The sequence below is a fragment of the Arachis ipaensis genome, chromosome B6, assembly GCF_059453495.1.
Source record: "Arachis ipaensis isolate K30076 ecotype BB chromosome B6, ASM5945349v1, whole genome shotgun sequence".
Taxonomy (NCBI): Eukaryota; Viridiplantae; Streptophyta; class Magnoliopsida; order Fabales; family Fabaceae; genus Arachis; species Arachis ipaensis.
This window is the reverse complement of record NC_142441.1, coordinates 125,725,231-125,740,879: the sequence shown is the minus strand read 5'-3', so window position 1 is coordinate 125,740,879 and position 15,649 is coordinate 125,725,231. Positions and strand designations below refer to the sequence as shown.

Genomic DNA, 15,649 nt, shown 5'->3' with positions numbered 1-15,649 from the left:
ATACTTAGACACTACCACATTCTTTTGCCAGCATAAGGGGAAGGCAGGCTCATTATTCTGTTCCAAGAAGAAAGGTCGAGCTTCTTCAACAGCTCGGACCTTGAAATAATAGTTTTTGAAATCCCTAAAAGATTCGTCGTACATAGAAAAAACTTTCTTTCCTTGGGCAGCTCGGAAAGAAATCCAGGAAGCCTTCTTCTTAGCTGCCTCAGGCTTCGTCAAAACAAAAAGATAAAGAAAGAGAGTTTGAGAAGGTCGGACATCCAACTCTTGACACAACAGTTGGAAGATTTTTATGAAGCCCCATGAGTTCGGGTGAAGTTGAGAAGGAGCTACATTGTAGGACCACAACAGGTCGGTCTCAAAGGAAGTAAAAGGAATGATGATGTTCATTTGGCTAAAAAAGTAATCATACGCATAAAAGAAGGGACGTTCCTCCTGAGTTAGAGAAGGAAAACAAACTCTCTCATCAGGGTCAGGCGCTACCAACCCGTAATTTTTCACCTGATCTCTACTACTACAAATCCTATGATGATTCCTAAGTCACGCACAGTATTCAGAATCAACCACAGTGACACACATCAAGACAAGAGAATCCAGCCAGTCAGACATGCCATCTGGGATCTTAGTGGACATCTCGACAATATTTTTGCAGGAAGACATGGGTCAACTATTCCTACAGTAAGAAAAAAGAAAAATGGGTTACTAACCAAACAGCTCGGACAAATAAGAAAACAGCTCGGACATGTATAGATATAACTCGGACAAAAGCATGCGAATATCAGAAGTCAGATTCAGCAGCAAAAGGGAAACCCCAGGACTTACAGCAAGGTCCAGGGGCATCCTTTGGAGGCAGTAACAAAGTAAGGGTTCAGAAAAAATCTTACAGTATATACCCTAAAGACACAAAGAAGATCAATTCCCCTCTGACAAAGAAGATTCATACAAAAACAGCAAGAAAGCCATCGACATCAAACATACCACGAAGAAATCATTGAAAAGATGCAACCTTTTTCAAGTTAACAGTTCATTACTTCAAGCTACAAACAGAAAAAGATCTACGCATAAAGAAATCTAGTAAAAGGGGGCAGAAACAAGTGGCAAATCAAAGAAGCCCTAAAGCAGCATCAAATCGCACATTACAGCAATGATCAAGCACAATGACGCAGAAAAGATTCAAACTTTCCAACACGAATCCAAACAAGATCAAAACTTTTTAAACCTAAGTAACGCAAGCATGAAAAGAACGGCATGGAAAGTAAAGAAGAGAGAGAAGAAGAAAACCAACCTGCAGTGGACGATCAGAAGACTGAAGCAAGCGATCGAAACGTCGTCAACAATCGCCTTTTCGAAATAAGGAAAGGAAAACACGAAGATCCAAAAACGGAAGGGTAAGGAGAAAGAAAGAAAATCGCAGCGAGCAAGGAGAAGAGAGGATAAAAGAAAAGGCTTTGAAAAATTCAAATGGAGATACAAAGAGGGAAACAAAGGAAACGGCGAAGAGTTAAGTGAGTTTTTAAACCTTCGCACGTTTCCAAGAAAAGCAAAACGTGCGCCGTAATTAAGAGAGGAAACGTTCCGTATTCAAAACCACTAATAGGAGTTCTACAAACGAGATCAACAAAAATGCTCGAGCTCGACTTCTCCAAAAGAGGTCGAAATCTAAAAAGACACGACCTCAAAAGGAAGACCACGCTCAAGCAGGGGCACTGTTCATGTCCTGGGTCGAGCTGTACGACCCGAGATGATTAAAGACAGGTCGACCGACCTCTTCCAAGTCAGAATCTCCGACCTCTTCTCAAAGAGTTCGGCCAAAACGTCATGAAAGCCCAAAGCAAGCCCAAATAAGGGAGCACAACCCAAATCTAAAGGCAGTAAAAGCCTAGAAAGATAAGGCAGCTCCCCAAAAGATAAGATAAGATAACTAACTTATCTTAAAGCTCACTCACTACTATAAATACACTGGAGCACTCAGGTATAACTCATACTCTGATTCTACAAAAAAACCTGCATAAAGCACGTGCTAACTTAAGCATCGGAGTCTCTTGCAGGTACCACCACCCACCGGTGACGAAGGATCAGCAGCACCACCAAGTCCAACAAGTCGGACACAGCAACTCCGGCCACCACCGCAGATTTCATCCGAAATCGACTTACAGTTTCAGGTAACCCCCGGAACAATAACATTTTTATTTACGAAAGGTATTATCTTTTTATTTATAACATGTATTTAATTAGACGAATGTGGTAAAATTTGTCGAGAGTTGGACAACCTTCTCTTAAACAAAAAAAAAAATAGATTCTAAAAATTAAAGATAGAATATTTTTTTTTTTGAAATTAAAAATTTTTTTATTTTAATTTAAAAAAGGCACTTTTGTATGTATAAAAATAAAAAAGAAAGTGTTAAGATAAGTCTATTTGAAAAATAAAAAATAAAATCTCGTAATATTACAATATATCTTGTTTAAATTTAAAAACTAAAGAGTCTTAAATTTATTTTTATTTCTATTTATTAAAATTTTTTATAATCAATATTTATATCCACTCTCAATATATAATTTAATATAAAAAAAATACTTATTTTATTTTTTAAATTTAAATTTATTTTTTTTATTTACAAATATTTTTTATGAGAAGCTGCTATGGTATGAATGCCAAAAAATATCTATACATATAGATACAGTATTTTTTTTTTTTTTTTGAGTAAAACGAATTATTGTTTTTTTTTTTTTAATTGTACAGTGGATACACTGAAAACATAGCAGAAAAAGTAGATTTTACTGCAAGCTCTAAGAATTTGTCGTTGGATTAGTTGAGTTTAACAATAGGAGTGGATTTTCGTAATTTTCTTTTTCAAATTATTGAGTAAAGTGTAATATTTTATTATTTAATTTTTTTTATATATTATTTTTGTTTTATTTAAAAAATATAAAATAAAAAATCACACTTTATCAAATAATTTAAAAAAAATAGAGAGAATTTATTCTCCTTTAACAATGGCATTAAAATGGTACAGTATAACAAATTTTCGGAGGTATATTGGGCCAACCAAATTAATAAGCCATCTTCACAGAATAGAGGGTATGATGGTATAAATACACGACCCATTTATAATACTTCAAAATTTGTCACCGTAATTAATATATTTTTTGAGTAAATTAATAAAACTAAAAAAAGATTCTTTTTTATATCAACTAAAATAAATAACATTGTCACCGTTCCAGCATAAAAAATATACATTCAACGATTTTCAATAATTTAATTATTCTCTTTTAAATTTGAAAACAAAAACGTCATACACGCCAAAATTGCAATTTTAAAAAATATAAATTATAAATAAAAAATTATACCTCTAAAAGTGTTATTTGAATATTTAAAAATTTTCAACTTAAAATACTTTTTATTTTTGTTAGAAACAAGAGACTGAGAGAGTAATCTGAAAGGTGTATTATTGAGTTGTAATCAAGTTGTCTACTCAAGTTGTCTGGAATGATACAATATAAAAGGGTATTTATAAGTACTAAGAGAATTGTAATAATAAAAACATAATCTCCTATAATAAATATTCAGATATACTAAATAATGCTAATTGATCCTAATTATATTCTAACATCCCCCCTCAAACTCAAGTGACAACTTGAGTTTGAAACATATTTAAAACAATGAAATAAATAAAAAAAAACTGCATAAATTAATAAAACGGGTGCAGACGGAACTGCCAGAAGGAAGCGCAGATGGAACTGCCGCTAGTCTGAAGGAAGCGTAGACGGAACTACCGCTATATGAAGGAAGCACAGACGGAACTGTTGCTTGTCTGAAGGAAGCGCAGACGGAACTGCCGCTTGTCTGAAGGAAATGCAGACGAAATTGCCGCTTGTCTGAAGGAAGTGCAGACGGAACTGCCGCTTGTCTGAAGGAAGTGCAGACGGAACTGCCAGAAAGAAACGCATACGGAACTGCCACAAGAAAACACGCAGACGGAACTGCCACGGGAAAACGCAGACGGATCTGCCACGGGAGAACGCAGACGGAACTGCCACGGGAGAACGCAGACGGAACTGCCACGGGAGAACACAGACGGAACTGCCGAAAGAGAGCGAAAACTATATGATTTCTTCATGAGAATAGGTAAGCAGCGGATGACAATGGTGTTTGATCATTCAACTCGAAAAAAAATAGAAGACAGAAAAAATAGGCTAGTCGGTGAGGTGAAAAAGTTTCAAAGGAGTGACAAAATAGAAAGATGAATGACATAGAAAAAAAAAATGCAAAAACTACAGTGATTTCACTTCAAGGAAAACAACCTATCCTCTTCAAGGAGGATACCATGGCTCTGATACCATGTTAGAAACAAGAGACTGAGAGAGTAATCTGAAAGGTGTATTATTGAGTTGTAATCAAGTTGTCTACTCAAGTTGTCTGGAATGATACAATATAAAAGGGTATTTATAAGTACTAAGAGAATTGTAATAATAAAAACATAATCTCCTATAATAAATATTCAGATATACTAAATAATGCTAATTGATCCTAATTGATCCTAATTATATTCTAACAATTTTAAATAATTTCAAGTTTTAATTTGATGAATTTTTACTTTACAGGATTCGATTCATGTTGCCATAACTGTGACTTGTTATAATATTAGTTTCATTTTATTTTTTATAACTCTAGCAACCCAATAAATAGAGTTTCAGTCGATAGTTAAAGTTAAATCTCAAAATTTTAAAAGACAGATACAAAAAATCTCATTTTAAAATGTTATTCAAGATTTTAAATTTAAAAAAAAAACATGTTGAATTTAAAAAACTAACAATATATTATAGATAATGACTAAACATTATTATTAGAATAAAAATACAATTATTTATATGATTAGGTTGTTTAGTGCACAAAAAATTAATTTAATCACACTGATTCAGAAAACAAAAAAATACGCCCAACAAATTAATGAAATCTAACATTGGTTTAATTTAAACAAAGTACTCATATCATCATATTTAATTTAAAGAATGAGTGGCTAATTTTCATCGGAAATAAAAGCAAACAATCTGACTAAAACAAGGAAGAAAGGAAAAATTAATTCTTGCCCAAACACAAGCATAAGGTCCAACAATTGATCCAAGTCCATTCATTTAAATTGGTTGTAAATTAAAGAATGGAACTACATTTGTCTATGAACCAAAACACCACACCACCGAACCAAAATTCTCTCTTCTCTCTTTTTCATCACCCACGTGATTTCTCAGAAGAAAAAGCAAAAAAAAAAAAAAAGGAGGAAGTTCTGAGTTAGGATAAAATCAAGGAACCAAAAAGGTGAGTTATCAAAACTAAGTAAGAAGAGGAAGTCAAAGAAGCTAGAGTTAAAGGCAAAGATCACATCTGAAGGGCAAATTACAAAAAGCATTTTCATATTTATGTTTCATTAAAGCTCGGTGAAGAAATCTTCTCCTTACATACACAGAACTAAAAAGTTGAAGATGTTGAAGATGATGAATCTGTGTTGTGAATCAATATTCAAGAATCAAACTTGGAACTAAAGCAAGAATGAAGGGTTCAAATTCAACAAGCAATTTGAAAAAAAGGATGTAAGAGAAGATAGAAGGTATAGATGCATGTATGATTCAGTCACTGCCTCTACTATATCTCTCCTCTGTTATGCCACTGCTGCTACTGAATTTTTAGGCGAAGAAGTCCAATGTGCTAAAAAAAAGTTTCAAACTTTGGAAGTTTCACTCCTCTATTAAAGGGGTGAACGACCAAGGATTGAGGTAAGGAGTGAGAGCACAACGTTTGAGTTCTCACAACTTACAGAGCTATTATCATTCTTCTCCTTCATGATTTTTATTAAATATTCTGCTTTCTCAGTCTAGTCTTTTTTTGTTTCAATGGTAAAAGCAATTACAGTGAAGTATGTAAGAAAAAATCATTGAGTGAAAAAAGGTAAGAGAGTTAGACTTGGAGAAAAGCCTATGTTTATCTTAGAATTTCTTTGTATGTATTTTTATTTTGTTGTCATGATCTTGAGGAGATTCCCTTACAAGTTTGGTGAGCACTTTGCTGTTGAAAGTTAGGGTGAATTCCTAGTCAAATCTAGTTTAGGTTAAAAACTGGATTTGTCCCAGATAAGATTGGGTAGAATCCTAGGAAAAATTAGTGAATGTAATCTCGTACAAAGATAGTGAAATTTCATCATAGTTATGATAGAGACTGTATGTAGACTACATTGCACTGAGTAGCAGAATCAGGATATATGGCTGTATCACTTCTTCTTCTCTTCTCTGTTTTTGGTTTTTCACTTTAGGAGATAAAACAAAATAATCTTCTACTTATTCTATCCAGCTAGACTTCACAGCTTTATGCCTTGCATGTATTTCAGTTTTGGCTCATCCTTCTACAAGAGACAAGATAAAATAATCTCTTACTTTTCACCAGAGGTAATATTATTAAATCCAAAAATTTCATCCAACTCCAAGATTAATCAAGCAAAATAAAAAGAGGTCAAGATTCAAGCCCCTTCTCTTAGCTACTAATATCCATCAATTGGTATCAGAGTTTGGTCTCAAAGAGATCAAGTTTCAAAGCTTGGAGAAAAAATCCAAATGGCAAACAACATGGGATCTAACATAGTGGCTTACACACTGACAGAAGGGTAATCCAATAACAAACCTCCATTATCGAAAAAATTACAACTACTGGAAAGAAAGAATGAAGAACTTTGTTCAGTCTGTGGATTACAACCTTTGGAAGATAATCATAAATGGTCCTCAAATTCAAACCAAAACAAGCGCTGAAGGTGTTGTTACTCCTAAAGCAGAAGCAAAATGGAATGACAACGACAAAAAAAATGTGCAACTCAATTTCAAGGCTGTCAACATACTAAATTGTGTCATCAGCTTCGAAGAATACCGAAAGGTTTCTAGATGCAAAACAACAAAGTATATCTGGGATAAGCTCCAAGTTACACATGAGGACACCACAAAAGTAAAAGAAACAAGGATTGACATGCTGAGTAAGGAGTATGAAATATTTACTATGAAGGAAGGAGAATCAATAGATGAAATATTTGAGAAGTTCTCTATCATCATAAATAGCTTGGATGCTATGAAAATTACTCATTTCGAACAAGTGTTGGTGAGGAAAGTTCTGAGAAGTCAGACAAAAAAGTAGGAAACTAAGGCTATTGTTATCTCTGAAGCCAAATGACCTATGATGAGCTGAGAGAAAAGTTACTAGCTTACAACATCACTCACATAAAAATTGACACAAAAAAGAAAGGAGTGGCTCTTAAATCTTGTGCTGAATTATTGGATGATGAATCCAGTGACTATTTATCAGATAACGAGATTGTGTTTTTTGCTAGAAAACTTAGAAGGCTGATGAGACTAAAAGAAAGAAGTAGAGGAGGCAGCTCAAAGGAACCAAAGAAGGACATCAGCAAGGTCATTTGCTACAACTACAAAAAAGCTGGACACTACAAATACGATTGTCCCAAACTGAAGAGGAAAGACAAATCTCAGAAGAACAAGAAGAAAATGCTCATAGCTTCTTGGGAAGATCTGAAAAATGACACTAAAGAGGATGAAGAATCAGACCACAACTCTCTCAAGTAAGAAAGAAAAAATTAAGTCTGGCCCAAACACAAGCACAAGGCCCAACAATTGATCTAAATCCATTCATTCAAATTGATTGCAAACTAAAAAATGGAACTATATTTGTATCTGAACCAAAATGCCACACCACATAACCAAAACTCTCTTTTCTCTCTTTTTCATCATCCATGTGATTTTTTAAAAAAAAAGTAAGAAAAAGGAGAAGTTCTGAGTTAGGACAAAATCAAGGAACTAAAAAGATGAGTTACCAAAACTAAGCAATAAGAGAAAGTCAAAGAAGTTAGGGGTGAAGGCAAAGATCACATCCAAAGGGCAAATCAGAAAAAGTATTTTTACATTTATACTTCATTGAAACTCGGTAAAGAAATCTTCTCCTTGCATACATAGAAGTGGAAAGTTGAAAATGTGGAAGATGATGAATCTTTATTGTGAATCAACGTTCAAAAATCAAACTTAGAGCCAAAGTAAGAATGAAGGGTTCAGATTCAACAAGCAATTTGAAAAAAAGATGAAAGAGAAGATAGAAGGTATGGATGCCTGTATGATTCATTCATTGTCTCTACTCTTTCTCTCCTCTGTGATGCTATTGCTACTACTGAATTTTTGAGAGAAGAAGTCCAACGTGCTGAAGAAAAATTTTAAATTTTGGAAGTTTCACTCCTTTATTAAAGGGATGAACAGCCAATGATTGAAGTAAGGAGTGAGAGCACAACGTTTGGGTTTTCATAACTTACAGAGTAATTACCATTCTTCTCCTTCATGGTTCTTATTGAATATTTTGCTTTCTCAATCTAATCTTTCTTTATTTCAATGGTAAAAGGTATTACAGTGAGGTATGTAAGAAAAAACAGTTGAGTGAAAAAAGGCAAGAGAGTTAGACTTAGAGAAAAGCCTATATTTATCTCAAAAATTCTTTGTATGTATTTCTGTTTTATTGTCATGATCCTAAGGAGATTTCCTTACAAGTTGAGTGAGCACTTTACTGTTGAAAGCTAGGGTGAGTTCCTAGTCAAATCTGGTTTAAGTTAGAAACTGAATTTGTCCCAAATAGTATTGAATAGAATCTTAGAAAAAATTGGTGAATTTAATCTTGTTCAAAAATAGTAAAATTTTGTCATAGTTATGATGGAGACTGCATGTAGGTTACATTGCACTAAATAGCTGAACTAGGATATATAGCTGTGTCACTTCTTCATTTTTTCTCTGTTTCTGATTTTTTACTTCAGGAGACAAAATAAAATAATCTCATACTTATTCTATCTACTTAGACTTCACAGCTTTATGCCTTACACGTATTTCAATTTTGGTTCATCCTTTGACAAAAAAAAAAATAATCTCCTACTTTTCACCATAGATAATACTATTTAATCTAAAAATTTCATCCAACTTTAAGATTAATCAAGCAAAATAAAAATAGGGTAAGATTCAACTTTTCCTTCTTTTAGCCATTGATATCCATCAAAATATTTTTTTTATTTTTTCACATACTAATTTAGTTAATTTTTTCACTATTTCCAACTCTACTTATATAATTGGTATACTTATTTTTTTTTCTTTTAACAAAAGAAAGTGTCATGTAAGAATAAACTATGTAAAATAATTTAATATAACGTTTTGGCTAAACCACTAAAACTGTTTTCAATTTTTTAAAACGTTGATAAAAATATCTTCCACTTTTTTATGATAAAAATATCATCAAAATATTATAAAACGTGACAAAAATAATAAAAAAGAATATTATCTTTTATAAGTGGCAATGATTTTTGTATTTTGACAAACTGTTTATATATTTGATCCAAAATTTTATAAAAATATTTAAATAAATATTTAAAAAGATATTAAAAAAAAAATAAAAGATGAATCTCTAAAATTTTCTTTCATTTTTTATTGGTTATTAACAAAAATAAATTGCAAAAAAAATTTACTTAACATAATATCACTAAATTTTAAGAATAAAAAATAAAAAATATCTTATTTTTTAAACTGCTTGAAAAAACTATATCGAAATTTAATATCTAAAATTTTTTTCAAAAACATATATTTGATATTTAATATTTTTATCGTATTTTAAAATACTTTATTGATATTTTTATTGTTATTGAGTAAAAGATATTTTTATTAACATATTTGGGGACAATTTTAATATTTTTTTTGGTATACACAATTTTAATAATTTACTTCAATTTTTTTTCCCACAAAACAAATACACATTCATGAATAAAAAGCAGTGATAGAGGGAAATCAACATAGCAATTACTGGCCCAATTCATAAAAAATAGTTTTAATTACCCCATCATTTGAATTAATTTTCTGGCCCAAAGAAGAAAAAAAAATTGATATCATTAACAACTTAACTTGGTCATTAATCTCTATCAAAAGTCAGACAAACAAAACTGTTTTTATGTAATATCAAAGATGGATTCTTTTAATTGTTAAAAATAAAAAAATTAAGAGTACAAAATATGATTTTTTATTTTTTTTTATCATTTTTTATATTTATTTTTTATTTCACTTATAAAATTAATAATAAAAAATTATACTACATTCTTTCAATTATTAAAAGAAGTTGAAAAGATCTGGTCAATGTCACCACCCGTTTTGTCCTCTAGGTATCTGCATTTTCTAAAACTTTCAGATCCTTCCAGCACCACATGTCAATCTACTAAGAAGAACACCTAATGTCCATAGGTATAGATATTTTTCACCGTCTATACCTTAGACTTTTCCTCTTTTATTTAGTTATTTCTTCGAATGAAATCTCTCTATTCTTTAAAGAGAAGAGCACGAATATTTTGAGGTGAATGCTATGATGTATAAATTATGGTATCTAATTTATTAAAAAAGATAAAAAAATAACATTTAATAAATTTTAAATATTTTACTTTTATTTTATAAATTTTATTTTTTATTTATAAAAATAAATTAAATAATTTAAACACAAAAATAAAAAGTATCATAGTATCCACCATATTTTAATTAGGGAGAATGTGTAAAGAAAAGCGTGTGGGGGGATGGAAATTTCATTTTTGTATGCAGCGTTGGGAGTTGTGACTTGGCTTGTCAACAGGCACACATTTCAATAAATAATTATGTTACAAGAAAAAATTTAAAAAAGTTTGTTAACAAAGAAAATTTTCTTTAAATGTTTTCATTAAATTTTATTTTATTTAGTATTTTTATTAAATACCTTAAAAATATTTGTTAACTAATTCTAATAAAAAAATTAAAAAATAATTATTTTCATAGCTTGAATGTCTCGACACAAAATTGTTTATAGCATACAACGAACAATTATAAAAATGAATCTTCATAATTATTTTACTGTATTGACGTTGTTATTAAGTATAATTTTTTATTATGTAATATTTGTTATGTATAACCACAAAAAATGTCATCCAATTATTAAATCATTGAAAAAATTATTTTTTAAATGTATTTACAATAAAAAATATTTTTAAAATATTTTAAAAATACAATAATAAAATTTAAAAATATAATTTTTTTTTATAAACAATCTTTTTTTGTATTTGATAAATTATTTTGTATATTTGATTTAAAATTTTATAAGAATATTTAAAAATTTTATTTAGGATGTGCAGGTAAAAAATGAAACCAAAATTTGATCTCTTGATCTTTTTTATTTCTTAAAAATACTTTTTGCCATAAAAAATAAAATCGCTAAAATATATATACTTAGTGTAAAATTATATAAATAAAAATATCCTATTTTTTAATCATTATTGTAAAAAATCGCCTTAAAAGCTGATATCTAAAACCCTCTTTATGAATATATAGTTAAAAGTTGAGTACTCTTGTTATGTTTTAAAATAGAGGAAAGTATTGTTTTTGTCTCCAATATTTGGAGTAAGTTTTAAAATTGTTTCTAACGTTTGAATTGTCCTATTTAAGTCCTCAACGTTTTAAAATTGATTCAATGTTGTCCTACCGTTAGAAATATGTTAATGGAATTGACGCGGAACAAAATTGAGACAATTTTAAAACGTTAGGAACTTAAATAGGACGAAAACGTTGTGGACAAAAACGATATATAGAAAATAAATTTAAATTTCATCATTCAATAATATCAATTTTTTACGGTACACAGTTATTCAATTATTTTTTAATCACATCTAAGTAAATTACACTTAATCACATTAATTTTATTCTAAATAAATTTATTTTTTTATAATTTTATTCTTAAAGATTTTTATTCATCATAAAATATTTGTAGAATGACTAGTACATAAACTTATGGAAAAAAAATGATAAATATACAATAAAGTAATGTGATTCTAGTCATTTTACAAACATTTCATGATGTGTAAAACTTTTTAAGAATAAAATTATAAAAAAATAAATTTATTTAGAATAAAAATAATGTGATTAAGTATAATTTATTTAAATGTGATTAAAAATAATTGAATAACTATGTACCATAAAAGATTGATATTAGTGAAGGATAAAATTAAAATTTATTTTTATGTATCATTTTCGTCTCTAATGTTTTTGTTCTATTTAAGTCCCTAACGTTTTAAAATCATCTCAATTTTGTCCCGCCGTTAATTTCGTTAACAGATTCCTAATTGCAGGACAACATTGAATCAATTTTGAAACGTTAAGTATTTAAATATGACGATTCAAACGTTAAAGACAACTTTATGACTTACCCGAAATGTTAGAAACAAAAATGATCTTTACTCTTTAAAATATTTTAATAGTATTTTCGTGTTCACAGATATTTTTGTTAGCAATTTGATAATTTAAGGTCATTTTCGGTGGTTATTCTTTTTTATTTTTATTTATCTAAGGGTAAACTATCAAAATCACTTATAAAAATAATAAAATAATATTAACAATAAATAAATTATCAAAAAATTAAAAAATATTACAGAATAACTAAGTATTAAATATATAAAAGAGTTTAGAAATTAAAATTTAATACCATTTTTTAAGCATTATTAAAAATAAGACATTCTCATTCCTTAAACTTTGTGATTTTATACTAAGTAAATTTTTTATTTTTTTTATTGTGAATGACCAAATTTTAAAAAATGAAAAAATTTCTATAGATTAACCTTTGTTTCGATTTTTCGATTTTTTAACTTCACATTTTAAATAATAATCTAAATGTTTTTACAAAAATCGAATCAAATATATAGTTGTTTGTTTCATATAAAAATTATTTCTCATTTATAAAATAATATAATATTTTTTTAATTATTTTTATCACGTTTTTAAATTATTTAAAATTTATTTATCGTTCATATTTTTAAAATTTATTTTGATCAGTGATATAAATTTTCACATATTATTTTAGTAGTTTATCTTTTATTTAAATAGGGTGTAATGAAAATAAATACATTTAACAATAAACTTTTGATATTATTTATTAGTTTATTTTTTATTCAAAGAGTGTATAGTAAAAAAAGATACACTTAAAAATATCAAAGGAAAATTAAAGATGCACTTATTTATTTGGGAATTTGAATCCTCAAAAGTTGTATTATTATTTTAGAGAAAAAAATGCATCATTAATCATCATTGAATTAAAATAATAAAGTTTATAGATAATAAATATTATAAATTTAAAAATGATTAAAATATCACTTTACTACTTTACTAATATTATTCCTTTAGAAGATTTTTTTTTTTATTTGGATGGTAAGTAAAATGCACTTGCTTTAAGGCAGATAAATCATTCACCAAATTAGCAGCTCATGTGCTGGATTTTTTCTTTTTTGTTTATGTGTATTTCTTGGACATGTTCTTTCACTTTTTTTCTTTTTTTTTTGTTCTTTCTTTCTGTTTTCCATTTGTCCGAGCTTTTCTATTGGGCTTATACTGCACTCAGACACACTTAAACATAGGTTTTGAACCCAATACAGTTTTGATGGGTGCGTCAGTTGCGTGACGGCTTTCTCTTTTTCTTTTCTTTTTTTTTTTTTTTTTTAAATATTTGGTGCTTTTGTACAGCAAGTTGATGTAGGCCTCTTTGCATTGGTCCACAACAGGTTCTGTAGTCATGGTGTTTTTGCATGAAATCTATACCATTCCAATTGAAGTCCAAAAATAAGATAATAAAGATCATAGACTAGCTAACTAACTTGAGTTGACCGAGTTGTCAACTCATTCGTCCGTTTAAATAAGTATTATGAGTTCGAATCTCGCTTTATATTATCTATTGGCCAGCGACAGACCTTTAAATAAAATTCAAATCTACGACGAATTAATCCTTAACCTGTCGGGTTGGGTGATACTGTGAGTTAGAAGTTTAAAAATTTAAAAATTCAACCGAGATCAACCAAAATTGAACCGGATATAATAAAATAATATATTGATGTATAAAATATATAATTTTTAAAAAAATATATTTTTATATTTTATTATATTAAATTCATTAACTGCTAAAAAACTGCATTGATTTTTTTAATTCTTTGGCCGAATTGTTGCCAACTAATTTTTGCTTGAATTTAATCAGTTTGGTAACGAATTTTTAATTAATTCAGTTGAATTGATCCGATCTTATTTTTAAAACTATGATAACTAACAAAAATGTATGATATATACTTAGCAATAATCTCAAAACAAAACTCGTTTTTATTTTCTTTTATTTTTTCAACGAAAAAATTGTCATTGTATAATATATATATATATATATAATAACTTGCTTTAACTTGTATGCGTATTAGAAATCAAATAATGTCAAATAAGATGCCATCAATAAATAAATTTTTTATGCTTTCTAAGATTGTAAATTATTTTTGAGATCCAAATAAGTAGAATGGTCAGAGATAATTTTTAATCTATTAGTATTATCATTTTTATGTTGTTGTTGTTGTAGCATCAAATTTCTAGATGCATATAATAAACATGAAATACTTGTTAATTAAACCGAAATTTCTTAGCCTAAAATTTGTTCTCCGGTTTGGTCTATATATATATATATATATATATATATATATATATATATATATATATATAGGAATAATTATTGCAGAAACAAAGGATATCGGTATAAACTTGTTGAGACTTACAATATATCTTTTTATTATAATAATTAAAAATCGTTAAATAATTTATGAAAACTGATAACTACTGATTAATTGTTTAAATTATCAAATAATTTTCTTATTTTTATACGAGTTGCATATGTGCTTGTTTGTTAGTTCTAACATATAAAAAAGCCATTAAAAAATTGATATCAAACACAGCATGACTCAGCTTACTCTAAAACATAGTTTGGAAAAGAAAGAGATTGAAAACTTTTCAATTGCACACCACAATCATGTTTGCCAACTCAATCTAGATCATATAAATTATTTAATATGAATCTCAATGATGATAAAAATTGAAAAATTAATGTTCCATGATACAATGTTATACCAGAAAAGCTTGCTATGCACTACAAGAAAAATGGGTTTTAGTAGCGGTTTTTATAGAGATTAGCGGCGGTTTTAAATCGACGCAAGAAGAGTTAGCAATGCTTCAAGAAACGTTGCAGAATGGGACGTGGAAATTTGATTTTAGGGTAGTTTCACTGAACCGCTGGCACAATTACAGCAAAATCTCTTGAATAGCGTCGGTTGATTTAGCAGCGGTTTTTGGCCAACATTGAATTCGACAGCATTTTCCGGCGATTTTGAACCGCCGCTATTTTGTTGACTGTTGTATTTTTTAAATGTATTTTGTGGCAGTTTAAAGCCGCCGCTATTTGATATTCAATAGTTTTACATTTATTTTCGGCCATTTTATAACTGCCGCTATTTGTCCGACTAAATGACCGTAAAAATACTGTATTTTGCACCAGCAATCAACACTTTTTTAATTTGAATGTACTCGGTATTTTTTTTGTTATTTTTTGAATTTTTCATGATATTAGAAGTCTTAATTATTTTGTAACTGAAAAAATAAATTGATGGGTAAACGACATTAGCAAAACTGATAAAAATACTCATATATTTATCCAAATATCAATAAAGTGTATTCCTTACTAAGAGTTTCATAGTCAATAATAAAAAAGTGTAACTAAAAAATT

General features: G+C 28.9%; 1 pseudogene; it reads left to right on the top strand.

Annotated features, from left to right (window-relative positions):
• The first annotated feature begins 6,603 nt into the window (after nt 1-6,603).
• LOC107647368 (uncharacterized) lies at nt 6,604-7,614 on the top strand (annotated as a pseudogene).
• The last annotated feature ends 8,035 nt before the right edge of the window (nt 7,615-15,649 follow it).